Here is a 13,598-nt window from a genome sequence, read left to right as displayed (position 1 = left end):
AATTAATGCTTTTGTTTTCCTCAAAAATTTATGTTTCCAATGTATTAATTGCAATACATGCATGCATATATAAACTACATGCATTGGTCAACTTTTTCTTAATACTTGCATGCAATGATTTAATGCACCGTGGAATCTAGACATGTGATGGGGAACAACCAAATTGAGCCTCATAAAATGGAAAAACTAAAATTTTGAGATGAGCCTATAAACCAGAAAGGAGGGAGTATATATGCATGATACTAGTATATGATCGGCAATACGTTCGTAATGCGTGCATGCATAGTATCATAAGTTAGTATATTAGGTTCCTTATTAATTACCATGCATGACACAAAGTAGTACAAAATTGGAGGCGAAACAATGAGCTCATGTTTTCATTCGAACAAAAATATGATGTTATATAATGTAAATGTTTTCAAAGAGCACATGGTTCACTCACGAAAGCCGTGTGTCCACTAAACCATGGCCGATGCACCCCCCACCCCTCTGCCACGTGCGTGATCTTAGTCACGTGTTCTGATTGGCCAGAACCCAAACCCCCGGATCGTACGTCTGCATCGTTGGATTATCCTTGATCGAACGGCGATCCTCATCCCTTTCGACAACACATGTACATGTTTTCAAATAGCTCCAACCAAAAAATGTTTTCAAATAGCACACAGTTCACACATGAAAACTGTGTGCCTACTAAACCGTGGCCGATGCCCCCCCTCGCTGCGTGCGCGATCTGAGTCGTGCGTTCTGATTGGCCAGAACCCAAACCCAAGGATCGTGTGTGTGCATCGTTGTATGCTCCCAGATTGAACGGCAATCCTCATCCCTTTCGATAGGAAATGCAGTCCGGCTAGGAATTGATTTATATGCCAACATGCACGGTAAATGCCAAAAAATGTCTTACATATAACACACGAGACCTGAAATGCGCCAGCAAATTAAACCCATGGTAAAATTGTGATTGGTTTATGTGCGAAAAATTTAGAGGCAAAACAATGAACTCACGTCTTCATTTCAAAATCAGTACGTCTTCATTTCAAATGAAATTATTCTGCTTGTGCACATGAGCGCTTAAAGGCAACTGTTTGCATAGGCCTTTCCGCGCGCGCGGCGATTGGGGATATTTTCACCCTTTTCACCTAGGCCGCCAACACCCCCCCCACCGTCCTCCTGTGTTTCACTCAACTAGTCCACCCAATCTCCTTCGCTAGCACCCCCTCCCCCAGATCCACAGCAGAACCGTCTCCGGCGCTGCCGTGCTCACCGCGGCCGTGTGCCCACTCTTCGGCGTCAATCCTACCTCCACTGCCGTTCCCAACACGCGGCGGCCCGCGCCTCGCCGTCTTCGTTTGCTCGCCAGCCACCCTCGAGCATATCAATGCAGTAACCCTCGCCTCTCCTATGGTCCGGTCGGGTTTGCATTAAGAAGCCTGTTAGTTACTGCTCTCCATCGCGGTGAGGCATATTTCCTCGCAATCCCTCTTCCAATTTTGTTCTGTATGTCCCCAAATTGGCTATAAAATAACGGAGGGCGTATATATGTTCATTATCTACCTTCCTTACTACATATAAGTTGTATTTGTTCCAATAAGTTACTGCCTATTTACAGATCGTGGGTGCCTAAGTCACACAAACTTAACAAATTAGCCATACATTTTCTAAATTATTTCATGGCATGTTTTGAAAGCTTGATACCAAGTTGTTAGTTTTATGTTGATCCTCCTTTCCCGAGTTTCGCATGTGTTCTCTGTAGATGCTGAGTAGCAGCGACAACACTCATTTAGGCCATGTATCTTCATCTGATTCGAACAACCGCAAGTCTTCTGCAGATTGTGCGGGATCAAGTAGTCTTGAATGGCATAGAGCTGCAGCAATTACCCTTCTGGGCAGGACACGGAGGAACGTTCCAAGGAAGCCCACACACCAGCCTAAAGGTGTATATGAAGTTACCAAGATTGATTTAAAGTCCCGGGCTCCAACTAAACCAGATAAATCATGCATGAGGTTCAGGAGTGTGTGTTGATTTGTTGGTACGGCAAGGCTCAACACTAATCTGCTGGGGTTTCGGAAGGCTGACACAGAAACACGGTGAAGGATAGTCCGGGAGATCATGGATCACTTCAACGGTCCAGAGCAGTGGAGAATGCAGGTGGAGCACGCTACACTGAAGAAGGCTAGGGATGCTTGGAGAAATTGGAAGCATGTGTTGTACAAGAAGTACTTGAGTGAAGTCAAGGACCCAATGCCCGCATACCCCAAAATTACAAAGGCAAACTGGGCAGAATTCAAAAGTGTCAGGGCAACTCCAGAGTTTGCCGAGAAGAGTTTCAAGGAATTAGAGCTTCAGAAGAAGAACATACACCCCCACCGTATGGGTGTGGCAGGATACTACGTTATGAAACTGATATGGGAACAAGAGGACAAAGAAGCAGTAGCGGTGGGTGGGAATCCGGCCTTTAGTGAAATCAGGGGTGAACGCGCCAGAAACTACTTGCGGGCACGTTCAAAGAGGTGTGATGATGGAACTTATTGCTTTCAAAACGCACTTGACGCCAAACTGTATGAAGTGATGGTAGAGGCTTCCAAGATCCCTGGAAGGTTCTATAGGAACTCAGGGCCATGTGACATTCTATCCATTGCTCTGGAGACAAAAGAGCCCCCTCGCCGTGCAAGGGGTATAGGTGTTAATGTCCCGCACAAGAGGGCTTTCACTTAGCAAAGAAGAGAGGCTCGGCATGAAAAAAGCGAGGAGTGAAATGAAGCAGAATGCATTGTTTGAAAAGTTGAAGAAGGAGATTTATCCGGCTGTTTGAAAGGATGTTGAGGAGTCAATGATGGTGCAGAAGACTCTAACACTGACAGATAGCCAGCAGATGGGACGGGAGGCGAGCATGGATGATGCTGCTTATTGCGTGACAACACTACACAAGAGTAGCTATGCATCAGCTGACCCCAGCGACACTGAGACTACAGTTGCTCGTGATGATGCTATATCTGATCTATCTGGAATGAAAGACAGACTGAAGGGCATGCTTACACATTATGAAGGTACATTAAAATGTGCAACATCCTAGGTTTGCTCACACTTCTTGGAAGATGGCCTCTTCTTGGACAATGTGCCATTAAAGAAGGGCTGTGTGACGTGCTACGTGAATGAAGTAAAGCCTGGATTCAATGAATTTGCCCTGAAGAATGTCCTACGAGACTTCAATGAGCAAAGGACCTTGGGAGAAACACTGTTACAGCACATCCAGTGGCCATGAAAGGAAAAAGAGTTCATCGATGAGATTCCTGAAGCCCCGCCAAGAGCAACCACTATCGCCCCTCAACCAGTGACGCTCTCCTTGCCACATCAGCTCTCGCAGGCTGATGCATTAACATGTGATCAGCCGGCCCGACTTTGTGGCGTACAGGCCATGTCATCCTCCGCCCCAAAGAAGCCAGTGGCAAGGCCTACAACTGTTGATGACGCACCACCGGTTCAGATGCCAGCCGCTGAAGCAGTGGGGGGAGACCCAGCTGCAGCACATGCTCAGCAGACCAACCTGGTGGAACATACTGCTAAGCAGTCTGATGCTTCGGAACTGCCTGCTAAGCAGTCTGTAGGTCTAGAACCGACTGCTCATCAGTTCGTCGGTCCGCATGAGCGTGATTAGCATACCAATGCGTCAGCACTTCCTGCTAAGCAAACCAATGCGTTGGCACGGTCTCCTCAGCACACCAACAAGTTGGCACCACCTGCGCAGAAACCTGAGATAGCTTCAGCGCATGGTCAGCAGTCCGATGCCTCTGCTCCTACAGCCCAGTAGTCCGTCACAGCAGCAACGCCAGCTCAGCGGTCTGGCATAGATAAACTGTCTACTAAGAAGTCCGTCCAAGCTTCATCGTCTGCTCGGCAGTCTACCTAGCAGGCAACCAGACGTTCAGCCAGAAATGCTTCAAGTGCCAAGAAGGAAGTGGACAAAAAGGCTACAACCACGACCATGAGGAAGGGCAACAGGAGAGTGAAGAGGAAAGAGAACGATTGCCTCTTACTTAAAGCACTCATCGCCCAGAACCAAATTAATAGTAGCTTGTTCGAATCGGGGAGTAATATTATTTCTGACGCCATGGATGATGAAGAAGTAGAATTGTTGCTTGCTAAAAGTAAAGCTGACGTACTTGAAGCACGCAATTACGTCCATGGCCAGCCATTTCTTGTTGGAGAATACTTTGATGAGTGCAGCTCCAGTTGCCGCAAGTTACATGAATATTGCATGGATCAAATGTCAGCGGGCTATCATGCTTTGCTAGTCCACTACAATAGAGATCATTTCTGACATGGTGCTGGTTCCATCAATGTGAGTTTCAAGGACTTACATCTCTTCTTCAACTTCAACGTGCTCGATGCCACTCTTGTTAGATGCCTGATTTTGTAAGTACTTAACAAACTCTGATCAACTTCTCCATACAAAGTTGTAAATGATAAACAGCTAACTGCGTTTTATTCCTCTCAGGGGATTAAAAGCGCAGAGAAGAATAAGGGAGAGTGTGTATTTCATAGATCCTGCATTAGCAAATGGCACGGCATTAGATGGTAAGGATCGACGGGACTGGGCCGTTAACACGGTCCTCCGTATCTTCGGAAACATGTCCCATGCAGAATCATTTCTCTGGCCATATCATGAACGGTAAGTCAAGTAAACAACCACGCATACACTGATTGTCTTTCAGCTTTCGACATCATTCGTAAGTTCATGTCTTTATTAATATGTAGCAATCACTTGATATTGGCATTCATTGTTCCAAACAAGAACATAGTTCACTACATCGATTCTCTCAGAGAGTCAACAAACACTCAGGATCTGATGCATGTTCAACAATTCTTGGATAGGTATTGAATTCTATGATGTTGAAATTAATTTGCATTCATATCTAGTTCAATAATTGATGTTGTCGAAATTCATCATCATTTGCAGTGTTCTCGCATTGTGGAAAAGTAAACCAGGGAACCTATTCAAGACGGAACAACCCGTGCAGCACGAGATTGTTTCATCGGTAACACACCGAAATTCGTTATTTTCGGAAAATTTATCCAACCGTCTGCAAATAACTTTCCTTATGCTAGTCAAATGTTCAAGCTTCTAAATAAACCTCTTTCTTTTTTGTTGAAAGAAAAAATAATACATCTAACACGGGTTAGGTTGTTCCTAACAGGACAAATACATGACTAATTTTGTACAAAAAATTTTAGTGTCCTCAGCAAGAAGCAGGGACCAACCTTTGTGGATAGTATGTTTGCAGACACATGATCTCCATCTGCAAATCTGCGGAAAGTTGTGACGATCCTCGCAAATTAGTACCAGTAAGTCTATCTTAATTAATATCTTCTACTCCACTCATATGGCACTTTCTCATCTAAAAAATACTGCATCTCATCTTAAAACCGAGGACCCCTGAACTGCTCCCGGCTGGTGAATTGCTGATGGTTCGGAGATTTATCAGCAACTTCTTCCTGGATCACTACATCAATCCCACTGGTGATAATGAAGATTTCAGCATGCCTTCTCCTGAAACATTGAGTAAGAGTTAACCGCTAAACATATAACGCATGGATCCATTGTTTTCCATTTGATGAGGTCTTCGTATTTCGTACACTATGATTAATTATGTAACGCATATATGTGTGGACAAATCATTGGAATTTAGCTACCATATGTTCAATTGCAATTCTTGCAAAATCTGATGAATTTTCTTCCTGTGGACACTATTTGTTCAATTGAATATTGTGGCGAATTTGCTTTTTGCGTGCCGATTCAAAATGGGATATTTTTGTTTATTTGTTCAATGGAATATTGTGGCGAATTTTCTTTTTGTGTGCCGATTCAAAATGGGATATTTTTGTTTTAACCTGACAATTGCTCCGCACACAGTTCAACTAAATGAGTGTGTGCGATCCACATCGGAAAGCATGTGTCAATCATAGCGGAACCGTCGGTGATACACAGCAGATCACAAATGATTTGCAGCGCTACTACGTGTGTGTAGGTTCTCCAGAACCGTTTGTGATATCGCGTTATCGCACACAAGAACTGGGAGTAAACTGTGCCCAATGCAAAATACAATCCCAGTCATAATTTTTTCAGGAAACGTGTGGGATCCCAAACGAAAAGCACACATCACCCTTGCGGCAACCGTCGGTGATACCTAACAAATCACAAACGGTCTGCAACACTTGAATGTGTGTGAAGGGGCTCCTGAACCGTTTGTGATAGAACATTATCGCAGACGGTAATTATTGGAAAACGTGTGCGATGTAGTCTAGCATGGCAAACAGGTTACGCAAAAAACTCGTGTGTGATGGGGCACAAATCACACACAGTTCATATGTTGGCCCATGTGCCTTACATACTATTTCCCAAACGGTTCGTTACGACAGACTGTATGGTTTCACTTCATCATTAGAAACGCTTAATCACCGATACCACACGTGTGAAAGAATTTAGTATGTGCTGCATCACACACGATTACATTTTGGAAGGCCTATGGATCACTACTCCATATCCCTGATGGTTTCTGGGTCGTGTGAGAAGGACCCCCCTATCGCCCACACTCACTTGGCGACGGTTCCAAATGCCGTCGCGGAAAGGGGTTAAAACCGTTTGTTTAGGACCGACTCGCACCAATGTAGCAAGCAATAATAAGATATCTCAAACAACAACACGTTGTCAAAACAACCATGATATAATATGACAATAATGGTATCTCGCTAGCCCTTTCTGAGACCGAAAAACATAAATGCAGAGCACCTCAAGTTCAAGCACCGACTAAACATTGTAATTCATGGAAGAAAAGATCCAGTCATGATGCACCCAACATTAGCTACTCACAATGCATGAGAATGACAATAGTGCTCTCAGGTTCTAGTGCTTATTTTAGAAGGTGATGACCCAACATAAAAGTAAATCGATAGTCCCTTCGCAGAGGGAAGAAGTGATTTGCAGCGGTGCCAGATCTCAAGTTATTAAAACAGAGGTAAATGAAATTTTGAGAAATGGACCCTTCTTGTTTACTTCGTGACCATTAGTTATCGGTATGTTCCATGCTAAAAACATTAGTGGTGGTTCCCAAGCGATAAAAGCAAAGGTTATGACCCCGTAAGAGTTTTTGTTTGATTATTGGTGAGCTCTTTTCTTTTTGTAGTTTGGAACTGGGAATCCCTAATACCGCCCCTATCGTGCAAGGATGAGTGAATAAACACTCATCATGAGATTAACCCGCTTAGCATGGAAGATACTGACTACCTCCTATCGCTCTATGAACAATCCAGGCACACAAAAATGATATTTATTTGAAGTTTTTAGATGTGGCACCTACAAATTTACTTAGGACGGCAGGGTAATACCGCATATAGGTAGGTATGGTGGACTCATCTGGAATAACTTGGGTTTCAGGATTTTGATGCACAAGCAGTATGTCCGCTTAGTACAGGCGAAGGCTAGCAATTATGTTGGGAAGCAGCCAGCTAGAGAGCAACAACAGTCATGAACATGCATTATGCATAAGTAACATTGGATACTAGCATGAGTAGGATATGAACACCATGAACATAAATATCATAGAGGCTATGTTGGTTTTGATTCAACTACATGCATGAACATGTGCCAAGTCAAGCCACTCAAACATTCAGAGGAGGATATCATATCATCATACTATATCATAATCATTTTAATGCAATGTTGACATCCAAGATAAATCATTATCCACTCCTAGCTACTTATGCATGGCATGAGAAACTATAATCTTTAATTGTCATTGCAAACATGTTTGATCATAATAGCCTGAATCATGGACACTAAGTTAAACTTACTTACAAAAATAGAACAAGCCGAGTTCATACTCGTTTCTCTCTGCCACACCCAGTTCATCAAATATCATCATTATTGCCTTTCACTTGTATGACCGAACGATATGAAAATAATAATAGTGCAAAAGTGACATGGTGATAGAGGCAAAGGTGTCCCGTCTTTCGATGAGATGGTGGATTTCGCTTTGGTGGAAGTCGACTTTGACGATCCGACTACGAACGTGCGAGGACGTCGCGCCTTAGCAATCGCTAAACCAACTCCGAGAGGTTATTGACCACGCCGGAGCACGATCAACCTGACCACGAGGGTCTGTTTCCTGCGAGCAAACGAAGAACAAGCAAGAAACTAAGATTGCAATCTGGATATTGCGAATATAAGATGAAAGCTTTATTGATCAAGGTGGGGTTCTGTGACGCCTTTGTCTGGTCGTTGAACACAAACGAAGTACGCGAAGTTGCAGCTATGGCGAACTTTTAATCTAAACAAAACCCAAAGTCTAAACGATGCCCTAAGGGCTGTATATATGGAGGAAGAGGGGGGAATTTCGTGGCCCTTGGTGGAGGGGTCCGAAATCAACCCTATCTCTTGTTTCCCGACACATACGGACTCTAAAAATAGCCTATACTTATGTATTTCGAAATTACATGGGCCTGGCCCAATAATAAGGTGACGCAGCACCTAAAATAGCCTCGGGACGAAATTTATGAAGTGGCATCTTGTATATTTCGTCCAAGGCTTCATGCACCCATTATGGTGGCTTCAAAGTCCTGAAATCATCACTTGTAACTCCGTTCTTGTTCCCCTTGCGCATGCCATCATCTCCATGCTTGTTCTTGCTCCAATGTTCATCCTTCTCCAAGCTAGGCCCTTCATTTGTAAGCAAAACAAATGTATCCAATTTAGGCAGCATCATATTCTCATGAACATTAGAATCATTACCAAGAAACGAAAGTACCTGGTAATTTAGTTGGCGTGCACGAGCTCTAGTAATTGGTCCAGTATGTATAGCAGCAGGGGCTGTGGGTGTAACAATTGTATTGATGTCCTCATCATCTTGATAGAGGCAAAGGTGTCCCGTCTTTCGATGAGATGGTGGATTTCGCTTGGGTGGAAGTCGACTTTGACGATCCGACTACGAACGTGCGAGGACGTCGCGCCTTAGCAATCGCTAAACCAACTCCGAGAGGTTATTGACCACGCCGGAGCACGATCAACCTGACCACGAGGGTCTGTTTCCTGCGAGCAAACGAAGAACAAGCAAGAAACTAAGATTGCAATCTGGATATTGCGAATATAAGATGAAAGCTTTATTGATCAAGGTGGGGTTCTGTGACGCTTTTGTCTGGTCGTTGAACACAAACGAAGTACGCGAAGTTGCAGCTATGGCGAACTTTTAATCTAAACAAAACCCAAAGTCTAAACGATGCCCTAAGGGCTGTATATATGGAGGAAGAGGGGGGGAATTTCGTGGCCCTTGGTGGAGGAGTCCGAAATCAACCCTATCTCTTGTTTTCCCACACATACGGACTCTAAAAATAGCCTATACTTATGTATTTCGAAATTACATGGGCCTGGCCCAATAATAAGGTGACGCAGCACCTAAAATAGCCTCGGGACGAAATTTATGAAGTGGCATCTTGTATATTTCGTCCAAGGCTTCATGCACCCATTATGGTGGCTTCAAAGTCCTGAAATCATCACTTGTAACTCCGTTCTTGTTCCCCTTGCGCATGGCATCATCTCCATGCTTGTTCTTGCTCCAATGTTCATCCTTCTCCAAGCTAGGCCCTTCATTTGTAAGCGAAACAAATGTAATCAATTTAGGCAGCATCATATTCTCATGAACATTAGAATCATTACCAAGAAACGAAAGTACCTGGTAATTTAGTTGGCGTGCACGAGCTCTAGTAATTGGTCCAGTATGTATAGCAGCAGGGGCTGTGGGTGTAACAATTGTATTGATGTCCTCATCATCCTCCCCTTCTTGAAATGAAGTCGTCCTCGACGGAAGTCCATCTTCCTCACCCAAATAAGGCTTCAAATCTGCAATGTTAAAAGTGGGACTAACCCCAAAATCTGCAGGCAGCTCAAGTTTATATGCATTATCATTTATTTTCTCTAACACCTTAAAGGGACCATCAGCACGTGGCATTAGCTTTGATTTGCGCAAATCAGGAAATCTATCCTTACGTAAATGTAACCGAACAAGATCTCCAGGTGCAAACACAACATGTTTTCTACCCTTATCTCCAGCAAGTTTATATTTAGCATTCATACGCTCAATGTTTTCCTTAGTTAACTCATGCATTTTTAAAATCAATTCAGCACGTTGTTTAGCATCAAAATTAACCTTCTCCGAAGATGGAAGAGGCAACAAATCAATAGGTGCACGAGGTAGGAAACCATACACAACTTCAAAAGGGCACATCTTAGTAGTAGAATGCAATGAACGATTATAAGCAAATTCAATATGAGGCAAGCATTCCTCCCACATTTTCTTATTATTCTTCAAAACAGCCCTAAGCATAGTAGACAACGTTCTATTGACTACTTCAGTTTGTCCATCAGTTTGGGGGTGACAAGTAGTACTAAAAAGCAGTTTAGTCCCCAACTTAGCCCATAAACATCTCCAAAAGTGGCTAAGAAATTTAGTATCACGATCTAAAACAATAGTATTTGGCACACCATGCAAGCGAATAATTTCACGAAAGAACAAATCAGCAACATTAACAGCATCATCGCTTTTATGACATGGTATAAAGTGTGCCATTTTCGAGAATCTATCCACGACAACAAATATGCTATCCCTCGCCTTCTTTGTTCGAGGTAAACCTAAAACAAAGTCCATAGATATATCCTCCCAAGGAACACTAGGTACAGGCAAAGGCATATATAAACCATGAGGATTGAGTCGTGACTTAGCTTTTTGACATGTAGTGCAGCGAGCAATAAAACGCTCAACATCCCGTCTCATCTTTGGCCAAAAGAAATGTGTAGCAAGTACGTCCTCCGTCTTCTTCACGCCAAAGTGTCCCATTAATCCTCCTCCATGCGCCTCCTGCAACAATAAAAGACGAACGGAGCTAGCTGGAATGCATAGCTTGTTAGCACGAAACACAAATCCATCGTTAACAACAAACTTGTTCCACATTCTTCCTTCTTTACAATTCTGCATTACATCTTTAAAATCAGCATCATGCACATATTGATCTTTGATGGTCTCCAAACCAAATATTTTGAAGTCAAGTTGTGAAAGTGATAGAGGCAAAGGTGTCCCGTCTTTCGATGAGATGGTGGATTTCGCTTTGGTGGAAGTCGACTTTGACGATCCGACTACGAACGTGCGAGGACGTCGCGCCTTAGCAATCGCTAAACCAACTCCGAGAGGTTATTGACCACGCCGGAGCACGATCAACCTGACCACGAGGGTCTGTTTCCTGCGAGCAAACGAAGAACAAGCAAGAAACTAAGATTGCAATCTGGATATTGCGAATATAAGATGAAAGCTTTATTGATCAAGGTGGGGTTCTGTGACGCCTTTGTCTGGTCGTTGAACACAAACGAAGTACGCGAAGTTGCAGCTATGGCGAACTTTTAATCTAAACAAAACCCAAAGTCTAAACGATGCCCTAAGGGCTGTATATATGGAGGAAGAGGGGGGAATTTCGTGCCCCTTGGTGGAGGGGTCCGAAATCAACCCTATCTCTTGTTTCCCCACACATACGGACTCTAAAAATAGCCTATACTTATGTATTTCGAAATTACATGGGCCTGGCCCAATAATAAGGTGACGCAGCACCTAAAATAGCCTCGGGACGAAATTTATGAAGTGGCATCTTGTATATTTCGTCCAAGGCTTCATGCACCCATTATGGTGGCTTCAAAGTCCTGAAATCATCACTTGTAACTCCGTTCTTGTTTGCCTTGCGCATGCCATCATCTCCATGCTTGTTCTTGCTCCAATGTTCATCCTTCTCCAAGCTAGGCCCTTCATTTGTAAGCAAAACAAATGTATCCAATTTAGGCAGCATCATATTCTCATGAACATTAGAATCATTACCAAGAAACGAAAGTACCTGGTAATTTAGTTGGCGTGCACGAGCTCTAGTAATTGGTCCAGTATGTATAGCAGCAGGGGCTGTGGGTGTAACAATTGTATTGATGTCCTCATCACTTAGTAGTAGAATGCAATGAACGATTATAAGCAAATTCAATATGAGGCAAGCATTCCTCCCACATTTTCTTATTATTCTTCAAAACAGCCCTAAGCATAGTAGACAATGTTCTATTGACTACTTCAGTTTGTCCATCAGTTTGGGGGTGACAAGTAGTACTAAAAAGCAGTTTAGTCCCCAACTTAGCCCATAAACATCTCCAAAAGTGGCTAAGAAATTTAGTATCACGATCTGAAACAATAGTATTTGGCACACCATGCAAGCGAATAATTTCACGAAAGAACAAATCAGCAACATTAACAGCATCATCGCTTTTATGACATGGTATAAAGTGTGCCATTTTCGAGAATCTATCCACGACAACAAATATGCTATCCCTCCCCTTCTTTGTTCGAGGTAAACCTAAAACAAAGTCCATAGATATATTCTCCCAAGGAACACTAGGTACAGGCAAAGGCATATATAAACCATGAGGATTGAGTCGTGACTTAGCTTTTTGACATGTAGTGCATCGAGCAATAAAACGCTCAACATCCCGTCTCATCTTTGGCCAAAAGAAATGTGTAGCAAGTACGTCCTCCGTCTTCTTCACGCCAAAATGTCCCATTAATCCTCCTCCATGCGCTTCCTGCAACAACAAAAGATGAACGGAGCTAGCTGGAATGCATAGCTTGTTAGCACGAAACACAAATCCATCGTTAACGACAAACTTGTTCCACATTCTTCCTTCTTTACAATTCTGCATTACATCTTTAAAATCAGCATCATGCACATATTGATCTTTGATGGTCTCCAAACCAAATATTTTGAAGTCAAGTTGTGAAAGCATAGTATAGCGACGAGACAATGCATCAGCAATAACATTTTCTTTTCCCTTCTTGTGTTTAATGACATAAGGGAAAGTCTCAATGAATTCCACCCATTTAGCATGTCTACGATTCAATTTAGCTTGACTTTTAATATGTTTCAAAGATTCATGATCAGAATGTATAACAAATTCTTTGGGCCATAAATAATGTTGCCATGTTTCTAAAGTCCGAACAAGAGCATATAATTCTTTATCATAAGTAGAATAATTCAGACTAGGCCCACTCAATTTTTCAGAAAAGTATGCAACAGGTTTGCCATCTTGTAATAACACACCTCCTAATCCAATTCCACTAGCATCACATTCAAGCTCAAAAGTCTTATTAAAATCAGGAAGTTGGAGTAAAGGAGCATGTGTCAACTTATCTTTCAATACCGTGAAGGCTTCTTCCTGTGCGGTACCCCAAAGAAAAGGCACATCCTTCTTTGTAAGCTCGTTGAGAGGTGCAGCAATGGTGCTGAAATCTCTCACAAAACGCCTATAGAATCCAGCGAGGCCAAGAAAACTCCTCACTTGTTGACCGTTTTGGGCTGCGGCCAACTCTCAATAGCTTCAATCTTGGCTTTGTCAACTTCAATTCCCTGTGGAGTAACAACATAGCCAAGAAAAGATACTCGGTCGGTGCAAAAGGTGCACTTCCCAAGGTTACCAAACAAACGTGCATCACGTAGAGCAATAAAAACAGCACGTAAATGTTCCAAATGTTCTTCC

Source organism: Triticum dicoccoides, chromosome 1A (genome assembly GCF_002162155.2).
Source record: "Triticum dicoccoides isolate Atlit2015 ecotype Zavitan chromosome 1A, WEW_v2.0, whole genome shotgun sequence".
Classification (NCBI taxonomy): Eukaryota; Viridiplantae; Streptophyta; class Magnoliopsida; order Poales; family Poaceae; genus Triticum; species Triticum dicoccoides.
Note: the sequence above shows the minus strand (reverse complement) of the source record.